Source organism: Triturus cristatus, chromosome 1_1 (genome assembly GCF_964204655.1).
Source record: "Triturus cristatus chromosome 1_1, aTriCri1.1, whole genome shotgun sequence".
In the NCBI taxonomy this organism is placed as follows: Eukaryota; Metazoa; Chordata; class Amphibia; order Caudata; family Salamandridae; genus Triturus; species Triturus cristatus.
The window spans coordinates 1,291,142,529-1,291,169,672 of NC_140579.1; the positions used below are offsets into that span (position 1 = coordinate 1,291,142,529).

The window sequence follows — 27,144 nt, forward strand, 5'->3', positions numbered from 1 at the left end:
GAAAAGGAAGAATCAAGCAAGCTTGTTCAGAGGACAAAGACAATGCACAAACATCCATATTTCTTTCCAGCAGGGCAATACAGTGGACAATATCCATGGTGTATATGAGAGAGGGGAGTGTCTGTCCTTCCTCTGGTAAGTAAGGATAAATGATTAGTCAACAACTAACAATATGTCTGAGCTTTGGCTAGTATAAAATTGGATACCATGTCGTATAACATTATATGCATATTTGTCTGTATTCATCGGTGGTAATATTTGTCTGTATTCATCGGTGGTAATGGTTTACTCTGTTCCTGGTAAAATACTAGTACAATAGACAGGAAGTATGTGTCAATTTGCTTTTGCAGAGGGAACGTTTCTGGATGGAACACTTGAAGGCCACCTCAATTCTACTGGAGTAAAGGCAAACATGAGCCCGTTGCCAAACAGAATGGGTATTGCGGATACTACAGGCATGATAACCTAAGCATGGCTAGCCATTCTCCTCCTGTTTCAAGGCACACTGGTAATTTTCAGTGTTGGGTCCCTCAAAGGTTTCATCGACTTAAAACTGCACCGTTTTGTTAGCACTGTGCATATTGTTAAATGCTTCTATTCTGGCTGGGAACCGAATTATCTGAGAATGACATTGGAGTATGATTGTAATACCATCTGTCTGGTGTTAGTCTTTCTAGCATCCAAGGCACGTGACCATACTTCTTGTGGCAGAGTCCTTTTTAACAAAAAACAACAAAAAACACAAGGAAAGCCAATATTAAAAATAAAAAAAATAAGGGAGTCTCAGAACTTTTTTTTACAAGTTTTTCATAACAAGCACTGGTACAGCTTTCCTCACTGGTGACATAAATGGCAAGTGGTCATTTACTTTTGCAATCTCTTTTCAACTATAAATTGTTTCAGGACATAAAAATGGGTTAGACTATTTTTTATTGAGTTTAGTTTAAGAAGTTTATTTAGTAGGTGATTTACTCATTATCAAGAAGGGATATTTACATATTTCGCTTATGCTTTCATTATACTGATAATTAGAAACATACTCCACAGATCTCCCACATGGAAAAAAATACTCATCAGTATGCAGTCACGTAACAATGTCTAGTACTTGATTACGGGAAGTATGTCCCTGGTAGGGGCAGGACAGTCCATTTGGCTTCATTGACTTATCAAGTGCTTTAGATCTGGTGGATAGGAGTAAGTTAGGGATAATGATGGGAAAAACAGGGATTAATTCCACCTTGATTGACGATTGCACTAGAGTACCAAAGCCCAGGTTCGCTAGACACAAATGGAGACTGTAGCCCTTTCTTTTATTCAAATAAGGACGTAAAATAGGCTTGCATTTTAGCTCCCATTTTTACATAAATGCTCTAGAGAGGGAACTGGTGATTAGAGGAAAAGCTCTTCCCAGAGTTGGGAACCCTGTTACTGTTTTATTTTAAGCGGAAGTCGCGGTCCTAATAGCCCGTACAGCCAGCAGCCTACAGTTGCTACTCAACATTTTTAATGATTTTATGGGGGATCTTAACCTGAAAATGAATCACTAGAAATCTTAAATTAGGATTTGTGGTCTGAAAAAGACCCGCTCTCATCCTCATATTACAGCGGGAATACCCATCTCCAAAGTATAACATTTTAACTGTCTTGGGGTTTTGCAATCTGACGACCTGAGCCAGAGAGTCTCTAAATTTGAAGGGGCCACAGATACTATCTTCAGGTTCGCTAGGAGACTTGACCATAAGCCTGTTAAATAACGTATTACTTTGTATAAGAGCAAATACCTTTCGCAGGGGACATATAGGGCCGTTGTTTGGGTCTATAATCCCCCCCCCCCCCCCGTAGCCTCCAATCGATTAAAAATATCTTTTTGTGCAGGTTGCTAGCAACACACAGAAGCACGGCTAGCCTAATCATTCATTTGGAATCTGATCTCCGTTTCTTGGCGTATACAGTTCAGGCTGTCTCGCTGTTATTGTGGCTTAAGATTTGGCTTTAACGATATACCTCCTTTACCCAAATTAACATGGAGGACTGCTTACGGCAATACCATGTGGCCTCTATCCCATGATTATCCTATGTCCCCAAGTCCTTTTCGGACCTCAGGCTGCCAAACCTTTATCTCCAAATAAAATTACTGGGAGCACAAAAAATATGGTGAAATCCCTTTTCCTATACCACAGAAACCAAGTTAGATTTGCCAAAGGTAAATCTATGATCTCAGTTTTCGGCTTTCTGACTAAAGTAAGTAGAGGGAGTGGAACCCTTTCTCCTATGTCTTATGAACATAGATTTTATTTGACCCGCTTTATATTAGGCACCCTGCACTTTCTGGTAGCCCACCCTCAGCAGGGAACTTGGTTCCACACTTTACCATCATGTCCTTGCGACCGTTCCTCTAAATAAACACTTGTCCATTTTATGCTTTTTGGGGGTTTTGATACCTGGCCAAGGGCGCTTTTTTTGTAGCCCTGAGGAGCTTCTTTGGTTCTTGTTCTAATATGGGTTATCTAAACCATCTCCAACTTTTAAGAGTCTGAACTCAGTTGTTTATCTGTTTAATGTTTTGTCCGTCAAGCTCTTATCTGAAAATCTTTGAACTAGAGCAGTGCCCAATATTCATGTTTTATTTTAAATGTTATACATGAGATCGGTGCACCAATGGTACAGTATTCAATGCTCTTTTAATTGTGTTAGTGATGAGTTTTTTAGAATGTGAAACATTGACTCCAAGAGTGCACTGATCCTAATTTTAAATAGCATTTTGATCCTTGTATCTTTCTAGCTGTATGTTTGTATTGAATGCATTTATGCTTTGTACCATGCCTTCACTTAGGTGTGGAGTTTAAAAAAAATGTATACTTGTCCAAGGGAGGGATACCTTCAAAATGTACTTGTCTCTGAAAAATAATCTATGTGTCCCTTTTGATAAGATGTAGTGAGGTGACTAATCATGGCAGCATCCATTTTATACCAAACTTTGATAGCAACATCTATCAATATACCAGGAATCATACTAGTAGCAGGGTTTGAATTCTAGCCAGGCTGTCATTCTCACAGATTACCACTGTAGTGATATAGGGAAAAATAGGATACATTTTGTGCAAACACACACAGAGTTAAGGCCTGCAACTTCTATGCAGACGTTTCAAGTTAAAAGCAGCTTTAGGCCTCATTAGAAATACAGGCCCAGGCCTCTGCACGAGAAATAGGTCAGAAAAATGCATGTTACAAAGGATATTGAGTTTAGCTGTACTTAGCAGGTCACACAGTTCACTGAAGTGTCAGAAAATAACCTGCCGGGCAGGAAATGGCCTGCAGTCACAAAGATAAGCTACTGCATGAAGCGTAGATCATATCTTCTTCAAGACTCGGGAAACCAGTAGTGTTTTAAATGTTGTAACTACAAAAACCTCAAACCACAAGTCATCTGCTAGAGAGACTGAGCTGGAAGGTGTCAATCATGTCTTTTGCAATCGTGTTACTAATGCATGCACACATAGATTAAGCACGCACACAGGATGGACTGGCCCAGGTGCAAGCTTTGTCACTGCTCATAATGACATGGATGTTGCTTCAGTTGAAAACCACATGTCATACTTACATGATGCTAGGCATGATGGATGAAGTCAGAGGTCAGATAAGCGTGGCCAAAAAGCGTTAGGCAAAAATATAACCACTTGCTGCACAGGAAAACAGATGTGTGTAAAAAGTTGTTAATAATGTTTTAAGTCTGAAAACAGGAAAACCACTGAGAGGGTTTCCACCAATATGAGATGCGAGGGCCATGTGGCCCATATCTATATGTGCTTTGTTTTCAGGAAATTGTTGTCTCTACTGATTTTAATCTACTCATTTGTGATGTACATCCTATGCTTGTAACTTTTTTCTCCTGTGGTTTGGAGGAATAAATACAGCCGATTCTAAGCTGGGGCAGAGACATTGAGTTGTATCTCCCTTGAGATGAACTGATCTCTCCTGTAGTGACTGATCCTTACTACAGTATTGTAATAAACCCGGATTCTATTGTTAACTTGTCATTCTTGGTGTTTCTTTAATAGATATATTTTCCTCTAACAGTAGGAAAAGATTTTGGTGTGGGTTACCCCATCTGACCTAGTTTTAGACGACACTAGACTTGCCAGTATTTAAACTCCTGAATGCTGAGGTGGTCTAATGAGTCGCCATCTTGACTGTCTGAGGAAAGGTGACTCTTCCCACTAGACATTGTGCCACCAAGCACTTATTAGTACATATCAAAGGTGTCAAGCGTCTCCTTAAGACAGACGCAGTTAGGAGGGAATTTCCCACAAAGGGTAAAAAAAACTCTTTGGCTATCTTGCAGCTTATGAGTGAAGGAGATTAGAATTCAACAGATCAAAACATGCACTGTACTCCAAATGTGAAAATCCTGGCTGGGGGCGGTAATAATCCCTATCAGCCCCATCAGCCTTACAGACACAGTGCAGAAGGTTGTAGGCAAAATGACCCTGGCTAAAATCTCAGTATGGGAGGAAGAGAACAACATTCTATCTCGCTATCAAGCAGGTTTTCGTAAATTGACAAGCACGACTGACCAGATCTTCCGGTTCACGTTATTGTACTGGAAAACAGTAGAGCTGGCGAAGGGCAGCCTCTATGCTGCCTTTATAGATCTCCGCGCTGCTTTTGACTTAGTGGCCCGCTTCTTGTTATGGAAAGTCCTAGCTGAGATGGGGATGCCTCCTGAAATTTTATCGCTAATAATGAGATTGCACGAATGCAACTCTGCAAAGATTCAGTGGGGGAGACACGGGCAACTAACTGATGAGTTCCTGGTAGAACGGGGGGTGCGCCAAGGCTGCGCTATGGCCCCGATGCTTTTCTTCCTTTTTATCAATGGAGTAGTGGAGCGTATGTTGTCTGCTTCTGTAGACGCACCAACATTGGATGGAGCGAAAGTGCCAATTCTACTATTCGCAGACGACAAGCTCATTCTATCCAAAACCCCGAGTGGCCTGCAGCGTGCACTGAACATCTTTGAGGGCTTTTGTGCCGAGCGTGGCCTAGAAGTAAATGTAGCTAAGACAAAGCTCATGACATTCAATCCCCACCCCAGCTTTAGAGGGAACTTCTTTATGGACGGCCAAAAGGTAGAAATGGTTTCGGATTTTGTTTACTTGGGTATCCACATAGCTAAAGGTGCAAAATGGGGGAAACATATAGAAATGGCGGCTCTTAAATTCCGCCAAACCACTGGTACTATAGGTGTCGAACACAAAAGGTCATTGACCAAACCCATAGCGCCAGTACTACAAGTATACGAAGCCAAAGCCATTAGTTCGGTGCTCTATGGCTCAGAGCTTTGGGGCTATGGGAATCTTGCACCACTAACGCTTGCCGAGAATAAGTTTCACCGAAATTTAATTGGCCTCCCCAAAAGCACACCCATGAGGCCTCTGCGTTGCGAATTAGGCAGAAAAGCCATCTCAGATATTGCTAGATTAAGACCCATTTTATATTGGCGGCGCATATGGGTCACCCCCGAACTCGCTCATTATGCAAGGGGCTTCCTGGATCTAATAAATAGCGACAAGTTCCACAAGATAGGATGGCTGGGGGAATTGTGCAAAATGTTAGGGTCTTTAGGAATGAATGAGCTTTGGGAGAACCCAGGGGAGGCCCTGTTCCCGTCCAAAGTAACTATAAAAACCAAGTACTGGGAAATGGTCGAACATCGGGACTGGAATGAAGCCAACCCGTCTTCCATGGAGGGTCTATTCCTTGAAGTAAAAGCATCTCCTTATTTAGAGCCCTATTGGGATATTATAACCAAACCCCTGGACAGGAAGTTATACTTCCAGCTTAGAGTGGGGTCTCTCCCAATCAGATCACTAACTGGAAGATGGGCTGAGGGTAGTTCTCAAGTCTGCCCAGTTTGTAAAGCAGCGTCTGAGACCATTGCCCACTTTCTCTTTGTGTGCGGGGCTTACTCAGTCCCTCGACGTGTATGGCTGAAGGCTATGTGTAAACCGCTGGGCACAAGAGCGAGCGATATTGCTCTAAGGATTATCTGTACCAGCCCTTCAACATTCATTGCCGTGGCAGTTGCCAAATATCTGGGATGGGCTTGGGCCATCAGAAAAAAAATCTCTTGTCTAATGGTAGTATAGGAGAAAAGAATTTAGACCATTGCTTGCTCTCCCAGTTATGAAAATTTTGCCTCTCTGCTTTTATATTGGCTAAATAATTTTATGACCTCCAGTATCATGGATGTATTTTAACGTTTTTTTATTCTTTTTAAACAAAAAGTTTTTATAAGAGATTGTTTATATGCTATGTATGTTTCATGCTTTTATGAGTTTTTTATCTCGAATAAAGCTATAAATTAGAATTAGAATTAGAAAATCCAGGTGGTTAAACTGTAAGAAGCAGAACTCTGGAACACAAATATTAGCAAAGAGGCAATGAAAAATAAGGTAATACATGGACTGCGAGGCATCCGGAAATTGAATTTGCCTTCTTATACATGTTATGTTATCTTCCCCATCTTGTACCTCTTTTCTGGAAGTCATGGCGTTAACCAGTACACACAAAAGTTGCCCCAGTTTGACATCCCTCAACCAGCACAATTTTGTGCGGTTGTGCTACTCCCACCATCTATGCCCAGTATTTTGAATAGCTTGTGGAACACCAATCTGGAAACACCTTGGCACGCATACACCAGGATGATTCAGGGGGCCCAACAAATCAGCAGCATGCCAAACGCTGCATCATAGAACACACCAACTGTCGATGCGAAAAATGATCCTTAATCTTTGGCATCTGCAGAGCTATTTGATAAGTTCACACATCAGTTCTTAGTACAGTTACAACATATGCTCATTTACAATGGCTTCACATGTTTAGTTGTCCACCAGGTGTTTGTAATCCAAATAAATCATAACAAGTAAATGTACATACTTAGTGCTAGAATGTCCTTTAGTAATACATTCTGCTTCTATGCATGACAGCATACAGCACTGGGTAAGGAGTCAATCCACCGCAATCACTGGCTCTATAGTTCTCTGAGCAACAACATTGCGCCCAATCACATGTGCATATCACCTCAAAAGGTGTACACACTAGTGCCAGGAAGATGGGCTATTTTTAGTTTTACAGTTTCTTCTTTTATAGGATCCCTTTCATTTGTTTTCTGGCGCTCCCTGCAGCTTTCCATTCAGTGCTATTGGGCAGTTTGTTTGCAGTTCTCAACTGCTGTGCGCCAGGTCCTGCAAGGTCACTACACCTAAATCAGGCAGCCATCTTGAATGGTTTTGTCCACAGTGAATTACTGTTTTACCATTTCAAAATGGCCACCACATGTGAATGAATTATGGCAGCCAAAAAAGGATTGGTATAACAATGATACACTATGCACAATGCAATTCCAAAATCGCCTCCCACTACAATATTTATTGATTGACCATCTTGGAATGCTATTTGCATAGTGTATCATTGCTTCACCAGAACAAGGTGGCCAGGCCTTACTTCAAAACCTGGCTGCTATGTTGGAGTTTTACAACAACAATACTTTATGTTTAATACCATTGCGGTGCATTCCAAAATTCAAATTGATATTTTATTGCAAGAATATGCCTGCCACGTTTATGTGTTGGCATATTTCCTTTTTTGTAAATTATCGTCATTTATTTTTCATAGGCTTGTTGAATTCAAGTGCGTTTTATTGGGATATTTAAGTTGGGAAATACAAGAATGAGCCAGTGAAAGGATGAATAGATGCGCAAGAGTGGCTGGTAGATTACAAGTGTGATGACTAATCAAGTAACTAAACTAACCAGTGTCTAAAGACACGCTTATTAATATACCAAACATATCAACCATGCCAATGCTCGTTTAGATACTGCTATGCATTAAACACGTTTTACCAAATGATGTCTCAGATACTTGGTATCTAAAATTGCACAATAGTATAGCGGAATTGTTTTCTTTCAAGTTGCAAATCTTTTGATTACATTTTATTTTGTAAGCAAACAAATCACCAACCTTGCTTTCATGTTTCTGCATGCATTTGTGTAATGAATATAGAAGGCGGTGAGATGCACACCTGAGTACTCCTCATTTTAGTCAACGCTTGCCATCTTCAAAATTATGCAGGCGTGCATGCTTGTTCCGCGCTTCGTCCAATTGCTCACAACGTTACAGAACACAAAGGAATCTCTTTTGGTGCCTTTTCAAGCTGCACAGATGAAACACTGAATGAATCCAATCAATTGAATCATAATTCCTTATTCTTCTATTTGTCCTTATTTAAATTAATTTCATTTTCACCAATTTTTCCAGTTCTTTCAATTCATTTTACTCATTCAACATGTCACGGTAAGCGCGTCTGAAGTTAAGTTGGTTAAGGGATTGTAGTGGTGCGCTGAATGTACGTGGGAGAGCTTTCAGTCAAAAGCAGGAGATTTATCCCGATACTTATGGCAGCTGAAAATGATGTGGGCCTTTTATTAAAGGGATCGCCGTCGGAATGTTGCGATTGATTTATGTTATTAAAATGACACCAGCAATTGATATTCAACTGATATTTTGATGAAAAGAAATCATACAGTGTACTGAGAATTGAATACGTTTGTCATGTGAAATAGATGTTTAACAACGATGCTAACAGTCTTGTACATGAATTTTTGCATTTTAGATACCCCTGACGAAGGCATTTGTTTTCCCGAAATGCATTGGGTACATTTTAACAAGCATCCTAGGACCGGTTTCGGGCTTTCAGCCCTCATCAGCCAGGATAGCTTGACTCCAGTGGGATGGAGAGAATGGGACCCACGTCTGGGCATACCCGTCCCACTCGGTGTGACAAATGCAAAAAGAACTATTGATGGACAGAATGCAGAACAATGTCATACATTCACCCCAGTACAAAGATCTAGGCCTAAATCCATCGTTTTTTTGCTCACCATGCCATTCCAGTTTGGACCCAGCCATATGCAAATCAGTCTTGATCCTGCGCCCAATGGGAACAGTCCAGCCCGAACTGCCAGGCCAGGTCCTCCCTGGACTGGAAACAAGCACCCTAGGACAGGTTTCGTGCTTTCAGCCCTCATCAGCCAGGATAGGTTGACTCCAGTGGCATGGCGAGCACGGGACCCACGTCTGGATTTAACCCAGATCTCTTGACTGGAGGTGAATGTTTTGATTGGTTCTGCATTCTGTCCATCAATTGTGTGTCTTTTGCACTCATAAATGCCAGAGAAACAAATGTTTACAAGGAACTCATTTGGTTAAACAATTTTTTATATGCAAAATAGAATTATTTGCTCAGACTCAATCAAAATCACACTATTAATATCCAATACGACCTTTGGATAGGTCCAGGTACGCATTACCATAAATTGTGTCTAAAAAAGCCCATCACATCAATAAATCGATTTTTTCTTACTTCAGCTGAAGTAAGTCACATTTATTTTGCATTCACGACTTGTACCACAAATGTATTCGCATTATACAAAAAGCATTTGGAAGTTATGCATATAATAGCACAATGTGAGCGATACGCTAGTCCCAGTGAAGTGACCATTACCTGACTTAGTGAACATTAGGTGAAAACAAGTGAAGAAATGGGGAATTGGTTATTGGAAAAAACATCAAAAGGAGAGCTGTATACAATAGGGAATAAATTATTATAGGCTCTCTTCTGTTTTTTGTGTCGACGACGTTTCGATCCTCTCTTGATACGGGGTCTCTTCAGGACAGCGTTTCTGGGGACAGTACAGCACAGGGCATCTATTTCTGGAAGGTTCTTAGCAGAACGGATAATTGCTGTGGGATCTTAGGGAACCGAGGGCCTGATCAGCATAATAGCTGAACTCTGGAAGGTTCTGTTGATTGCATGGACATAGTGGGTAGAAGGTGGAACCCTTGGATGTAGCCTGATGCAATGTTTTTCACAAAATGCAGTGCCGGGACGAATAAAGCGTCGCCGTGGGGACCTCTCAATCGAGCGATATTCCTGAATGTCCATGCAATTCAGTTTATGCTGATCAGACCCTCGGTTCCCTAAGATCCCACAGCAATTATCCGTTCTGCTAAGAACCTTCCAGAAATAGATGCCCTGTGCTGTACTGTCCCCAGAAACGCTGTCCTGAAGAGACCCCGTATCAAGAGAGGGTCGAAACGGCGTCGACACAAGAAACAGAAGAGAGAGCCTATAATAATGTATTCCCTATTGTATACAGCTCTCCTTTTGATGTTTTTTCCAATAACCAATTCCCCATTTCTTCACTTGTTTTCACCTAATGTTCACTAAGTCAGGTTATGGTCACTTCACTGGGACTCACGTATCACTCACAATGTGCTATTATATGCATAACTTCCAAATGCTTTTTGTACAATGCGAATACATTTGTGGTACAAGTCGTGAATGCAAAATAAATGTGACTTACTTCGGCTGAAGTAAGAAAAAAATTCTATTTATTGATGTGATGGGCTTTTTTAGACACAATTTATGGTAAAGCGTACCTGGACCTATCCAAAGGTCGTATTGGATATTAATAGTGTGATTTTGATTGAGTCTGAGCAAATAATTCTATTTTGCATATCAAAAATTGTTTAACCAAATGAGTTCCTTGTGAACATTTGTTTCTCTGGCATTAGTGCTTACCCAGTTCACAAGGACGTATGGGTTGCTCTTGTTTCTTGAAATATTGATAGCACTCAAAGCATGCCGTTCACAGGAAGCATTGGAGGCTGAGGAGGGAGCGGGCAGCTTTGCCAACAGCCACCGGCCAGCTCGGGCGCGCTGCTCTCCTACCCCCACGCTGCCTATGTCTGCTAACACTCTGTCCCCACAGCTAGCTTTACAGCCCGACGTGAGGCCAATCCAGAGCCTCCACCCCCACCCAAACCCCACTCCTCCGAGGCAGGCTGAGCAGGCGAACTTCGCACAAGGCTGCTGCAGCTGAAGTGACTCACCAGTACACGAGGCATAAAACTGACTGCTGATTTCTGTATGCTTTTGCTGTTTTCAGTTTATGTTTCAGAAAGAAAAAATGCTAGATTTCACTGCTTTTTGGACGGCTTGGATGAAGTAGTCATTCTGGTCAACCAGGGGAAACAAGCATTTCCAATGCAATAGGTCTCGCATTCATGCGAGTTTGAGCTATTGGGCTTGTAAATGACAATGCCTTTTATTTATGTTTTAAAAACCAAAACATAAATAAAAGGCATTTTCATTTACAATGCCAATAGCTCAAACTCGCATAAATGCGAGACCTATTGCATTGGAAATGCTTGTTATGAAATGTACCCTGTTTCCCTGCACTGTGATGAGGGGATGTCCTACGTTTAATTGCACATGTATAAATGCTATTTTATTCTTTTTATCATAATATTTTTAAAACTCTTATGTAATTCTGCTTTTATGCCACGTACTGTCAAAATAAAGTTGATTGATGATGATGAAAATAATTAACCACAAAAAACTAATGCCAAACACTCACTATTTCAAAGATAGCATGAATTCTAAGACAAAGTACATATAATTTCAAATAAGGCACCAACTGGGTCCAGTCCAGCTCACCCAATAAGACTTAGATTGCCTCCCCACTATCCAAGCATTACATGCCTATTTCTGGTTCAGGTCAAGGTTTTCCTGGACCTTTGAACCCAATTTGAACCGAACTTTCATGTGGCTTCTGCCTGCCACCCTCACCTTATGCATAAAGAACTACAAATAAAGTAGGGCCCGTGGATGTAAAAAAAATAAGAAATAAAGGTTAGGCTGTAAGAGCCAATTCAGTACATCATTTTGTTTGTAGGAATTAACACAAAGAGAGGAATATGTTCTTTATTTATATTCTTCCATCTTTCAGGAGGTAGGCTGATTCCTACTTACTGGCGCTGAATCCGGCATCACTTGTGTATATTTAATTGGGTGGCGGGAGCATGCACACGGAGCTGATTAAACAGTTCATTTGATTTCCCTTTTATTCTTAATTTCTTTTATTGTCTGTTCTATCCGATTAAGTAATCTGAGCAAGGACAAGCAAGCAAGTGTGAGATGTCAGTCTTTGGGCTAATTTGCTTCCATTATCATGCAGCCTCCAAAGGAAGTGGGCTGCTTGTACTTGGTTCTTCCAAATTAAAGTATTGGTCAGAAGCCTGGCCTGCCTGGTCGTATATTCAATAAATCGTACTACAGGGATATACATTTACAGCGACGCCTCTATTGGCACCACCCCAGCGTACTGATGTCAGCTTCTTTTCATGACTTTCTACGCCAGAAGCGCAGAGCAATGGAGAACACAGACTAGTGGTGCATCAAACTAGGGCCCTTGAAAGGGGAACAGCCCTTCACTCTGAATACGTTCGCAGAGTCGAAAGGCTGGGTGGGTCGGTAAGGAATCTACAGATAGGCGATTGAGCCTCTCCTATTCTTTAGAAGGATGAGGCGGAGCACAAAAGGTAGGCAGGGTGATGGACTGGCCTACATGAAAAGGAGAAACCACCTTCAGTAGGAACTATGCTCTAGTCCAAAGGACCAGCTCGTCTGGGTAGATATTAAGGTACAGAGGCTAAAATGACAAAGCATGTAGCCCACTGACCCTCAGGGCACGTTATTGCCTCTAGAAAGGTCGTTTTTATTTTAAGAAGCCTGATAGGGCAGTTGTGTAACAGCTCGGAAGGACCACACATCAGAAATTTTAGGACTAAATTGAGGTTCCGCTGAGGCAAAATGAAGGGTGAAGGTGGGAACATGTGTTGGAGACCTTTCAAAAACCTAAGTCCAATGTAAAATAAAGGACTTGAACAGAGGTGGCTGACCTGACAACCACAGAAATGCCACAATGGCAGAAATGTATCCCTTTAAAGGTACCAAAACAGAACCCTGCTGGGCTACAGTAGGAATAAGCAAAATGACCGGGGAAAGGCTTGGAGATAGGGGGGTCAACTTGTTTATCTCTACACCATGCCACAGACTTGGTCCAACGGTAGGTGTATACCATCTTGGTGGAGGGATGCCTGGCTGCCAAGATAAGACTGCAGACTTAGGGCGGTGTTGGATCGAAAGCTGTCAACTGTTGCCGCTCAATCTCCATGAATGAAAGAATAGCATTGTCAAGTTCAGGTGCAGAACCCTGCCCTGTACCTGCAACAGAGGGGCAGCCTGATAGGGGACCCATGCTTATGCTCAACAGCTCAGAATACCAAGCTCTTCGTGCCCAATCCACAGACACCAGAATGAAATGGGCCCAGTCATTCCTGATCTTCTTGAGATGTCTGGGCAGGAGTGGTATGGGCAGAAAGGAGACCTGAGCCCACTCAAGGGAAAAAGCTCAAATGAGCAAGAGCTGCCTTGGAAACTCCGGCGCACAAAACTGCTGACCATGTGCATTCGACAGAGGCGAGCCGATCCAATGACGGCTCTCTCCATTCTTGGAAGAGAGCTTGTGCCACCTCCAAATGGAGACACCATCAGTGATCCACTAGGCATCGGTGGCTGAGTTTGCTTGGTCTGGCATTCAGAGAGCCCGCCAGGTGTTGAACAGGGAGGAATGTGCCATGATATTCCCACCATGTATAAAGGTGCAAAGCTTCCTGATAAGGAGTCAATGATCCCATCCCTACCCTGTTTGTTGCAATATCACGTGGCGGTGCTGTTGTCATGAATACCTGAACCGTCCTTCCCTTAAGTGAAGGAAGAATCACCTTCAATGCCAGTCGGATTGCTCGGAGCTCCAAAACTTTGATGTGGAGTCCAGATTCCGCCAGAGATCAGAGTCCTCTCATCTCCACCTCTCCCAGATGGTCGACCTATCCCAGACAGGTTGCATGTCAACAGAGTCAGCTCTGGTTGGGAAAGGGAGAAGGGTCTGCCACTGATGCAATTGCGGTTTGTTAGCCACCACTGCAGGTCTTTAGTGGTTTCCTCTGAGATCTGGACGATGTCGGAGAGACTCCTCTGATGTTGTGCGCACTAGAACTTCAGGTCCCACTGCAGAACACTCATATGCCAGCTGGCATGCGTCACACGAAGGATGCAGGAGACCATGAGGCCCAACAGCTTCAGAGTCAGTCTCACCAAAATCCAGGATAGAGGCTGAAACATCAATATCATAGCCTAAATATCCTGCACTCACCGCTCGGGAGGATAGGTCAGAAACTGCACTGTGTCCAGAACAGCTCTGATGAAAGGGAGCATCTGAGAGGAAGTTTGGTGTCACTTCGGCACGTCACTTCACCCCAGAGTGTCGAAGATTCACCGTAGTCTGGAGGTAGGAGACAGCTGCTTGGGGCGAGCCCGCTTCAACTGTCAATCGTCAAGCTAGGGAAAGACTGAAATCCTGGACCTCACAAATGAGCTGCAAACACCACCATCACTTTCGTGAACGCCCATGAGGCACCGGCTAGGCGGAAAGGGAGCACAGCAAACTAAAAAATGCTCTTGGCCGAGCGTGAACAGCAAGTAACGTCTGTGGGCAGGCAGGATGGGATGTGAAAATAAGCATCCTGCAAATCCACTGATACCACCTAGTCTCCTGGGTCCAGGGCAGACAGGACTTGTGTAAACATTTTGAATTTATCCTTTTTCAGGAAGAGACTGAGAAGGCACAGGTCTAAAGTAGGACAAAGTACTCCGTCCTTCTGGGACACTAGAAAGTAGTTGAATAGACAACCACTACCTATTCTGATGTCGGCACCTTCTCTATAGCTCCCTTGGTCAAAAGGGCGAACACCTCCTGACGAAGCAAGGAGAGGTGGCCCTCCGTCGGCTTGTTGTAACTGGGTGGCGTGGGTTGGGTGGTCACAAAGGGGAGGAAATAGCCCATTGAGATAAGCTGCAAAACCCAACGGTCAGATGTTATTGACCTCCAATGGTGCAGGTAATGACCTATCCTGACCCCCACTGGATTCCCATAATGGTCATAGGGCATAGTAAATGGGTTTGGAGGCTGTGGCTGCCGGGGGTTATGGGGTGGACTGGCTAAACATCCACTTGCCTGTCCCACATGGTCTGTGGGAACCATGCCCTCAGCCACAAATAGATTGTGGACAGGGTGGCTGGATGAGTAAAGACGCAGTTGGAAACCCCTCCTGTGACAACGAAAAGAGCGGAAAACAGACTGGGGTTGGCAGGAGGTCAAGGAAATGTCATGACTCAGACCTGGGGACCGGACGTTTGCGACCACTCCACTCTGAAACGACGCCGTAGACACTTATCAGGAAGAAATGGAACACTGCCGATATCGGCATGACCGGCACCCCGGCCTGCCACTTCCGGGTCACGGCGAGACGAGACAGGACTAGTTTCCGCTTCCCGGTTACTCTATATTTAAATTTGGCTAGCGGGACCAGACGCTGCTTCGTCTCAAGCTTATGGAGTTTTTTTTACACCATGTCGGACAGTGGCCAACTCGAGAAGCCTTCGGGCACGCCAGTGAGTACAGCCTGCATTTTGTTGACGACGCGCAAGCCCGCCACAAGAACACCATTACGTTGTCGCTTGGATAAATTGCTTGCGCATCTATCCTGATTAACAGTGCTGTAGCGCTGCACTATTTTCAAGGTTCCCGGCCGCGTGAAAGGCGGTTTCAGGAACAACTATTCTTCTCTTGCACTTGTATGGTTTATGCATAGCGCTGGAGCGCTCGTTTGTTTCATCACCCTTGGCGCACCGCGCAGGAGCGCTTGTTTGTTTTATAACCCTTGGGGCACCACGCAGGAGTGCTGGTTTATTTCTTAATCCTTGGGGCACCGCGCAGGAGCGCTGGTTTGTTTCTACAGTCTTTGGGACACCGTGCTGGAGCACTTGTTGTCCACCATTCTTTGGGATACCGCGCCGGAGCACTTATTTGAGAGTTTATCTATTTTGTTCTCACTTGAGCACCACTACCTTGAGACCCTCAAGGATGCTTACCTGAGCATTGCCGAATTATTCCTAGGCCTGCATGAAAGAAACAAGTCCTTTCATTATAGCAGGAGCTTCACTTGTGACCTCTAGTTCCAGGTAGTTACCACACCTATGGTGAGGCAGACAATAACAAGGATCCTACGACTATTACCAATTGATGTTGTTGTTGTTTCCTTTAGGTAAATCCCCTGCACGTCAACCACAGGCATAACCTTCATTTCTTGGTCTTCTTCCACCTCACCCAAACCTTCTCCTCCTATCAGCTTTACGCATTCACGAGCAAAAGGTAAGGGGCAGTGGAGTTTGGTCATATTGTCTCTGCAAGGTCTCACCGCAAGTCAAGGTGGTCTGACAGGAAAGGCCCAAGTACCTGGCCGCAGCTCTGCTATCCATCAAACCCAAACAACACAGAGCCATCAAAGGGCATGTCCATGAGCAAGGCTTGGACATTTACCAAAAAGCCAGTGGTTATCAGCTACTATGCCCAGCGAGTTGGCTGAATTCAGTCCATATCAGATGGTGAACTTGGCTACGTCTCTCCCATCAACAATTGCTTGAGAGAATGTGACTTGAGCCTCCTCCGACACTATGGACAGCATGTGCAACTGAGTCTCAGATGGTATGGGAGTATAGGCCCAAGAGGCACAAGGTGTTGATTAGCTGAATTTCCAGACTGGTGGAAGAGAACATCCTCTTCCCAAAGGTATCCAGCCTTTTAGATCCCCTGTCCGGTGAAGTGGTAGGAAATGCGCCAGAGTTCATTTTAGAGGTGGAGGCTTGGACCACCAAGGGCTGTGGGGTGGGATGCTGGGTGCCGAAACTCTGGTTCCCTTGGGTAGGATAATGGCAGCAGGCAATTCTCCTATGTACAGGAGCTCCTCTGCAAGGCTTTGACCAAGCCCTGAGGAGGACATCAGTAATTGGAGTAATGGTTCGGAAGGGGTAACTACCGGCTGAAGCACCTCCGTTAAGATGTTCATCTTGACTGCCACCGAGGGTAGTGTAAAGTTTACTGTCCTCCGCACAACCATTGCAAAAGACACATCCTCCTCCTTAGAAACGGAAGGAGGGAAGACCGGGCCAATGTCTGGTGATGTGTCTAGACCACTGGCATCTGCCAGATACTCATATCAGTTGTCCTCAGGCTCCTCTAGCTGGTATCCATAAGGGTCTGCAGACCTCTCCCATTTGTCTACCAATCCAGAGCTATCTTAGGAATAAGACATTTGCTCAGTCATGGAGAGCCTGCCTCTCTTTGGCACCGGAGCCGGCGTCTGGCAGCAGGGATGGGGATGGTGCTGCCGTAGGGTGTCAGCAGAGCCAGGGGTGTCGGCACCGTAACCGACGCAAGGAAAGGTCGAGGTGGCTCAACTGGTGTCACTCCAAATCCATGCACGGATACAAGTTGCCCAACTGGTGGTGCCGGGGGCAAATCCACTGGTGGAAGGCCAGTAGGGGGCCCCTCCCAAGCCTACTGGGCCCTAAGGCGATCCAGCGGGGACGGGTCACCAAATTTGAGGTGAATGGGCTAGTCAAATTCACATGCCGGGGGCTGGGGGTGTTCGTTTCCAGCTCCTAGAACCTCAGTGAGGCACGAAGACAGCCAGACGCAGGCTCCACCATTAAGCTGCGCCCCGATTGCCTATATCTCGTTGGATGACTTTGACGGATGTGCCGAAGTCGAAGATCAACTTCTTTCGCTTTTTGCATCTGTGAGACTTCCCCTATGACCTTAACTGCGACAAAGATCGGCTGGAGTGGCTCCATGACAGATCCCAGGACCTTCCTCCCGACAGAGATCATTAGCGTTGAGGCGCCCGAGTTACAACTCCCTCAAGGCTTTGAGGTTCATAGGGCAGGAAATCGACGCAGGCCTTGGTGTCATGGTCGTACTCCTCACAACAGAGGAACACCAGTGGGGGTCCATCACCGACATCGGTCGGTGACGGGCGTCACACAGCTTGACACTAGCTTCTCTAGTGACTTCCTTGACACACCGGGGGACAAGTTTCAAGACAATGTTGACAAAAGTCGAAAAAAGGTCAGTCAAAAAGACTGTGGGTAGCTCCTCCTGGATCTGCGCTGACAGGTGTGGAAAGAATATAACTGATGTCAGCACGCTGAGGTGGCACCTATATAGGCACCGTGCATGTCACTTCCAGAGCGCACTACGTCACATAGAACCGAATTATGCCACCACCATAACAGGGGTACTGCTTACAATTTCCAGATCCAGTCCGACATCTGAGGATTATGATTCAATGACCGTCCAAGAACCCACCCCTTCAGGTCTACCTCAATGAAGGGAGACTAGTATTAATATCCCAGTCAGGCATGCTAGGCTTTCATATAAACAATACCTTTTATACTGCTGCCAGTTTTTATTTAAACATAAAAAGCTAACTATTTTACCTTTTAAGTCAGCCACATCTTAGTCTGCAACCCACGCTGATAAAAATGTGGGCCTTTTGGATGGTAAAGTATTCAGATATTATAGGTCACTGATAGGTCATTTTTGTAGTTGAAGATCAATACTTGTCCGAGCGCCTCAAGCTCCAGTAATGCTCCTGTTAAGCAGGTACTGCCCTGCTATTTTGTTTACATCATGAGCAAATAGTTGAGGAAACTGCATAATTACTCTAATCGAGATCTCAATGTCATCATCCCTTCCTTTCAGTATTGTGTAAGAGAATCCAGCATCATTGCAAAACACAAAATGATAGGTAAATCTAGCAGCAGATTCCTTACTTTAGAATCCTCCCCAAGGAGCAAGACTGGATCCCCAAAAAAATGTCACTGCACGTCCGTGCATCGGAAGAGGGCGCTGTGTGACTCCGTATTGATGTCATTACATCCCTTTAAACCCCTCACCGACACGTTGACATCAGTTCCTTCTTTTCCGCGCTTGGAGAGCAGTTAGGGTGCGGTCTTTTGGCCCATCACTACATTTTTGTGTGAGAAACCGTGTGCTTTTTGCGATAACTTCAGGGTTTAAACCCTGTGGATTTGTGACAGATGTTGGTCACAGATCCTCATTACATCTGTTTGTGGTGCCTGGGAGACTACCATGACTTGTCGGCATCTTTAAATGCGTTGAGAGAGCATCGAATGAAACTTCTGGCAGCGCAACTATCCAGAGACTGGTCGAGGAACTGTCCAGGGAGGCTCTGAAGAACCAATGGTTGAAACGAAGGTTAGTTTCTAACGCTGTCTCCCAACCTTCAGTTGCATAGTGTTCTTCAGAGTCCACCCCACGCCTCTCAAAATATCCTGGAGCCGGGGTGATTTTAGCTCAAGTGCGGGACGTTTAGGTTTTCCTGCAGAAAGTCTTTCGGCTCCAATTCAATTTGGCACGCTTTCTAGCCCCAAAGAGGTAAAAGGAGCGCCTACTGGGTCCTTGCTGGCGGGTTCGTCTGGCCCTCTGAATCAGTTATCGGATTCGAGCCAAGCCAGTGTACAGCCTTCGGGGTCTTCATCTTTAGTGTCGGAGTCAGGTCAGCCCATGACATTGGTGGCGCCAATACCCGCCTTACCAAGTACTCTTCAAGACATCGACATTTCACTACACCGGCGCTGCACAGTGTCAAATGCAGCGTCAATGGAGTTGTCCGCTTTAGAAAAGGCTCCATCTGCCCCTAGACAGCCTGTTTCTGTTCCTCCTATGGAAATGCACACTTTGGAAGGTGAAGGGGAGAGATTATAGGATGTCAATACCCTTGGAGGAAAATTGGCTGACTAACCTGGGTGAGGCTACTGGTCTTCAGTTCTCCTCAGTTTCAGATTTGCTTTCTTCACGTGGTATGGCAACAGAGATGAGTTCAACTTATGCTGAGGTGTTAAGGAGGGCAGCTGTTGTCTGACATTGGCAGCACCCCCCAGTGGAATTGTCCACAGACCATTTGGTGGATGTTCTTCACTAGGATGAGACAGGAATAGAGCCCTTACACTTCCATACGAGTCTCTCCACAACATATTGTTAGGGGCTTAGGTAAGGCCAGTAACTGGAATGCCTGTAGACTGGGCTACATCCCATAGGCATCGGCCCGTCCGAGGGGACCATGATTGTTTCCTAAAACCCCCCTTCACAAAAGGTCTGATTGTGCAAGTAGCTACAGCCTAATGTCCTTCATCTGGTTTCATCATGAACTTAGTTGAGGGAGGAATATTTTCTCTTCCGTTAGTGCGGCATTATGCTCTTCAGCAGGTTTTCCCATGTGTTATGGAACTCAGTGGAGAGGTTGCTTGCCTCTCTTCCGGAGGAAGCCTGAAATGAACCACTACAGTTGGTGCGTGATGGCCGAGAGGTGGCAAAATTCACGATAAAATATGGTCTGGACACCACTGATTCCATGGGTAGAGCTATGGCTCAGTCAGTTGGACTGTGCAGACATGTTTGGCTGCGTCAGTCTGGGTTTTCGGAGCCTGTACAGAAGAGACCTGAAAGATATGCCGTCTGATGGCATTCATTTATTTGGTGAGCCTGCTGATTGAGCTTTGTAACGATTTAGAGCAACAAGGTGTGACAAAGACACTTAGAAATGGTGTGACCAAGACACTTGGACATGCCTTTGAAGGCTCTGCTTTCTTTCTTTCCTTCTGACTTGCAGCCGCGGCAAGTAAGAGTGGTGGGGCCGGCTGGGGGGGATTTCGAGAGATGACCACAAGGGAAAATTAAATAAATAATGCATTTTCCGTCGTGGTTGTCTTTCGAGATATCCCCCCAAGCCGGCTCAACCGCTCTCACCTGCCGCGGCTGCAAGTCAGAAGGAAAGCAAGAAAGCAGAGCCTTCAAAGGCATGTCCAAGTGTCTTTGTCACACCCTGTAGCTCTAAATCGTTGCAAAGCTCTTGAATGTAGCGGCTGCATCTGCTGACTTGTGTAGAAGGAAGTGTTTATTCATTGCTGGCTTGCAGTCTATATTCTCTTACTTGTGACCGGTGTGGTGTTTCTGCTTACTGCAGGATTTTATGGTTGTTTCACTAACCTTTCCTTCTTTCCACATGTTCGCCTTACCTTTACTCTGGTCAGTTGCGATTATAGTAGTGCAGTTATTCAGCAGTATAGTTGTGTTCTTTACACTATATTCCACAATTTGTGGCGTTCTGGATTTTATTACTGCTTGGCGCACAAGTTGTGCCTTTCTCCTTCAGCTCGATCTTAGACAGTTTTTCAGCTGGCCGTTATGTTTTTTGATTGATACCTGGTATACAGGTCTTGCAGTTTGCTTTATTGTGCAGAAGAGATCAAGCCCTAGAGTGGATACCTTTATGGTATGTTTCCGCTCTATCTGGAGCACTTGTTGTATGCTATGTCAATAAATATATATATATATTATATATGACCATTGTTAGCCACAAGATTATCTTGTGAGCCTTCAAACACTGTGGTTTGCTCTTCATGGTCTGTCTTCTAGCCATTGTTGTTTGATTAGCTTTTTCACCCCTTCATGTAGACATGATTGGTTTGTCCATGTCCCTTGGTCAAGATTGTTTTTTGTCCTGGGATTATGTAGTTTTTTTTTATTTTTAGAGTTTCATATAGTGCGAACTAGACCCAAGACATCGGGTATCAGAGCGCTTAACATGAGCACCAGTTTCGCTACAGATGATCACATTAATTTTTGTTAGGCACAGGGAGATTAAGTGATTTGCCCACAATCACAGGATATTGAGCGTCGTTGCCGAGACTCCTACCCAGTTCCCAAGCTTCAAGGTCGACCGCTCTAGCCTTAAGGCTACATCCTCTCAGGGAGAAGTGCCAATTCTACTCCTTTTCTTATGAAGTGTACTTAATACTCTTGACTCTTTCAGTTGTTTTTAACGCTTTGCAGTATTACTAAGATTTTTTCTTTCTGAAGGTCATTTCCTTCTAATGATGTACCTTTTCTTATCTCTGAAGGTATTCCTACACGTGGCCAGGGGGGGACTAGGCATTGCCTAATAGCTTCTACCGTTTGTGAATGGCTTTTATTCTTTCCTTACTGGATCGTTGCTCTTTTAAGGGACAACTCTTCATCATTTAGATTACTCAAGTTGTTGTAATCAGGATCGCACTTGCGAACTGTTGTCCCTAAATAGCATATACATCTAGATGTTTATTTTAAAGATCGCTCAGATTCTTTTATTATGGAATCCTTTCAAATTCCACAGCTTCAGTATGGGGGATTTTTCTACATCATCTGTAGATGGGTCTCTATTCATATTGTAAGATTACGTACTAACCTTGGGTTTCGTTAAGCCTCAAGGTTTCCAGTTCATACTTTATATCTTATTCACCTTCATACTATATTGCTTGCTGGTGCGGTCTCAGGCAATTTGCATTATGCGGACGTTGTGGATGGTTGTTGCTTTCCTATGTGGTATAACGGCCCTTATGGTTTCCATACTATTATGTCAGCATTGTATGGCCGAATATTCGGCTTAACTTTCATTCCACGTGTTATATTTTCTCTTGTCTATACATGGGTGGTTATTTATTTAATTACTCTTATGACAGTGTACTTCTTGGAGATATCCTAGCGGTCTCTGTAATATCTCTCTAGCGATATGACTGCTTCTATGCCCCTAGTTGTTATTTTGGGTCTGGTGGCTTAGTGGACTATGCGTTCATTGTAGGGGCCTGTGTTTAACCTTGTGTTTTTGGTCACAGGTTCACATCTCGGCGACTCAGATTTTCTTCTTTCCGAGGTAGATATAGGGAGGTGATGGTGCTCCTTCTCCTGCTCTTCATAAGGGTAATGCTCCTGAATGGTATCCAAGCTCTGAGCAGAGAGGGAACCCCTATCAGCAAAGAAGTAGTCGCCCTGTAGATAAACAGATGGATTATCTTCCGCATTATCCTCTTCATTCGACTCTTGACATTAAACCTTTTATTGGGAAGGGTTGTATGCAGGGCCAAATAAGTCTTCATCTTCTGACTCCTGGAAATCCAGGAGGTGAGCTGAAGGAAAAGGAGAGACCTTGGAAAAATCCTAAAGCAATGGTTTTGCCATGAAAATAAATTTTTCTCCCGTCGACATGGCTGACTGCAATGCAGATGAGGCTGCATGAGGAGTCTTCGTCCACGGGGCAACAATGGGCACAGCCTTCGACGGTGAGGTGACCAACAAAGAAATCTTCGGGGACGGTCTCGGCGCCAACCGAGTTGGAATCACATCCTTGCTCGACGACACTGTCGCCATCGATCTTTCGATCGTAGTCGCGGTAGCAGTCGCCAACGAGACCGGCGACGGTGTGCTTGAAACTGCGGTCTTAGCTGTAGAGTCCCTTGACTGTGCAGTCGACAGACAGTCAGTCAGTGTAGAAGGCTCTTTGAAAGGGGTTTGAGGAGGAGACAAAAGTGCCAAACCAGATCTCTGAAGAGAGGAGGAAGGGCAGCCTGGTCCTTCTTAGGTCTTTTCTCCTCAGTTATATCTTTACCCTGAGACTTGAATCTTTTAATGTCTTAGTGGGCAGAGGAAGATTCTCCCTCTTTTCTTTTTCTGGATGAAGGGTGAGCTTTCTCCTCACGCTCTGAGTTTGAGTCAGAGGCCGCCTTCTTCTGGAGCCATTAAAGTAATCTATCCTCTCTGTCCTGAAGGGTTTTTGCAGAAAACGTCTGGCATAACTTGCATTTTCTGGGTTTATGGTCCGGATACAGACAATATAGACATTCCTAATGAGGATCCTCAGAGAAGAGTCTTCCTTTTCCACAAGTCTTGCAGGTCCTTTTTTAGACTGACGGACTGTGAGAAATACAGCCAAACACACTCTCCAACTGTACCTCAGATATTGGTATGAGATGAAGTGATATCTCGAAGTTGGAAGTCAAAAGGGTAACAGAGAAACACTGTGGCTGAGCAGAGTTCAGGGAGACTCTCTAACATACGACGTGTGGTAAGAAATCTGAAGTATGGTGGCTCTGCAGGGGATGAGTATTCCAGGTCTCAGCTCTGACGGGCTGAAGTTTGGATGTTTTAAAACAATGTAAATGGTTTACTAAATACTACTGATTTTCAATGGAGTTAATGCTAATGCCTTAGCATTACTGTGTTTCCTGTAACGGTGGGACTCCCACCATGACCGCCAAGGGCTGAAATTGTAAACGCCTCTCTGAGAAAAGGCGCCATTCCGGGCTGTCTTAAAATAGGGCAGGTCACACCTATACTAAAGAAAGATGACATCTCCCTGATCTCAACTACCGCCCTATATCCAACATCCCCACTTTGGCGAAACTGTTGGAGAAATGTGTACAAATTCAATTATGCAACCATATTGAGAAGTACAACCTCTTAGACAATCACCAATCTGGCTTCCGTCAAGGTCACAGCACTGAATCTGCACTCACTCACATTATGGACGACATACTAAAAATGATTGACCGCAACAAGTCATGTCTAATGATACTTCTTGACTTATCCTCTGCCTTCGATACGGTCAAGCATGACAACCTTTAGTCCCTACTGGAACGAAGGATGGGCCTCGTGGGCACAGTGTTGCAATGGTTCTCCTCCTTCCTAAATAACAAAACACAAAGAATCAAGATGAAGAACTCACTCTCCGGGGTAACCCTGGGTGTCCCTCAGGGATCAGCCTTATCACCCATTCTTTTCAACCTACTAATGGAACCTTTGGCGACCTCACTGAAATCAGTGAATATATCACCTGTATGCAGAAGACACCCAGCTGTATTTGAAAATCTCCACTCCAGAAGATTTCATTTCCCACAATGCTATTCTATTGAACACGCAAAGTTGGCTCACTAACAACCACCTCATGCTGAATACCAAAAAAACGGAATTCATTCTCATCTCTCCACCGATTCACACACCTAAGATAGACCTTTGGTTAAAACACCTAACCTCCTTTGACTGTGCTCCCCTCATCACTGACTCAGCAAAATTCCTAGGAATCACCATAGACAAACACCTGAATATGCAGTCGCACATTTCTAATGCCACCAAGGGAGCTAATCACAAGTTGAGTATACTAAGGAAACTCAAACCCTTCCTCCCTCAGGCTGACTAAAAATGGCAGTGCAAGCCCTAGTGCTACCAAGACTAGACTATGGAAGCACCACTCTTTGCGGTCTACCCAAATACAAGCTGGCTCCGCTGAGGGCATCACTTAATGCTGCGGCTAGACTGGTATCAGGAACAAAAAGAAACGGCCACATCTCTCCGACCCTGAAAGCCCTGAACTGGCTGCCTTACGAGGCTAGAATACACCTAAAGGTTGCCTGCATGACCCATAAGGCTCTACATAACAATACACCCAGTTACTTAGCTCTAAAGCTAGAAAGGTCGGGAGGTTGCAGACAACTTCGTAGTGCGAGTACTTTACTTCTGAAACCACAATCCTTCCATAAGAAGAGAACTGGTTGCAGAGCTTTCTCAGGGATTGCACCAAAGATTTGGAACTCCTTACCTCCGGCGGTACGTGGAATCTCTTCATTTACTGCATTAAAAAAAGAAGTAAAAATACTACTAATGAACAAATTCACTGCCTAAGTCTAATTCTAGGCTGACACCGAGTCACCTATAAGAGCCCCATATCATTGCCTTCCTCCGGTGGAATGAATGAGATTATTATATGTATGATTATTACCACAGCCACTTAATGCTCAATAACTGTATTTAGCGTAAAGCTTAGTTGGCCGCGGATCTACTATATTATCCATATTCTTCATACCCATGGTGAATCGAAGGAGTATATTATATGTATGTTTATTAGCACATCTACCTAATGCTCAATAACCATTTATTGTGCAATGTCCTGCTGATTCCGGGTCACCTATGTTTGTTATCTATATATTATATTTCTCTATTGTACGGATTGACACATTTCAATTATTTGTATACTACATCATCCACTTATGTTTTAAACTGTATACTGTAAAGCGCTCTGATACCCTCATGGGTCACGTTCGCGCTATATAAAACTTTATAAATAAATAAATGAAAACGGTGAAGATTCAAGCATGTGAATCTATAAAAGATACAATATTGGAGAACTTAGGTACCTTTTAGTTGGGTGATTTAAACTTCTGTTATTCTGTGCCAAGTTACCCTTGCAGTATACATGCGCTTTACGACTACACTTTATGTAAGAGGTTTGACTTTTTTCTTTTTTAATACAGCTTTCTTTATCCTTTCCCACGGGTGTTGTACTTCTCTTGCTGCTTCAGTGCAGGTCTGGCTCAGCTCAGGTAGCACTCTTAGGACACAGAGGTTTTTCTCCGCGACTTTACCTGCTGTTTCGTCTTACAAGTATCGAACAAGCTGTTTGAGCTTTATTTTAGTTATTTGGCAAGCTGTCCTACGATCATGGGCAACGTTCTTCCCATGCCTTTTATGTCTTTATGACTTTTCTTATTGCAGTTCCTTTCGCAGTGCTTATGCAGTGAGAATTCATGGGTTCGGATCCCCTTAAGGAAGTGAGTATTTTTCTATTCACCTTGTTGGTTGGCTTCTACCACAGTTGTCATGCTAGCATGGATAATTTTATTCCCATGCTTCTTTAATTTATTGTGACTTTCCTCATCTGTGGTTCTTCCACATGTTTTTTGTTTTTTTTTACTTGTAAAGTAGGTTATTGCTCACCTACATTATTATGGAGGTACCATGTTTTTCTCTGGTCTCAGTTCACAGACCCTCTTCCGAGGATGGCATGCTTTGGTATTTGATTCTCAAGTAAGGAATCTGCAGCTAGATGTCTTTATCAGATGAACAAGTTACTTACCTTCGGTAACGCTGTATCTGGTAGAGACAGGATCTAGCTGCATATTCCTTACACCCCTCCCATCATCCCTGCTCTGTGAACTGAGTCCTTAGTGATCTCTGATCTCTATACTTTAGTTATAAGACTTCACATACTGAACTAAGAACTCATTTATTTAGACTGAGTCCTCTTTCATCTCCATGTTTTCGTCATTATATCCATATACTGAATTATATTCAGTGCTTTTTTTTGACACAATGGAGTCTTTAATTTTAGCACACTGTTTCAATAGGCAGTTTCTATATGTGGCTCCACGTTTTTAATGTGTAAAATAGTCATGGAAGAAACGGACATCAGCGTGTCGGCGAGGGGGTTATATGGAATCTGTCGACGTTACATCATGCAATGACGTCGATACGGAGTCGCGCTGCGCCCTCATCCAACGCACGGAGGTGCTGTGGAAAACTTTTCTGGATCCAGTTTCGTACCTGGGTGAGGATTCTAAAGTGAAGAATCTGCAACTTGATCCGGTTTCTACCAGACACAGCGTTA

The 27,144-nt window shown here is 44.1% G+C and overlaps 1 protein-coding gene across 5 annotated transcripts in view; it reads right to left on the reverse strand.

The window, feature by feature from the left end:
• Positions 1-27,144, reverse strand: part of LOC146871979 (ubiquitin carboxyl-terminal hydrolase 49-like) — a 507,658-nt gene that overhangs the window by 139,414 nt on the left and 341,100 nt on the right. The window contains exon 3 of one of the 5 annotated variants that reach the window (XM_085652768.1): positions 8,023-8,215. The exons of the other annotated variants lie outside the window; for them this stretch is intronic. The gene's annotated coding sequence lies outside the window, so the exon portion shown is untranslated. The remainder of the gene's footprint in view (positions 1-8,022; positions 8,216-27,144) is intronic. 5 annotated transcript variants of the gene reach the window in all.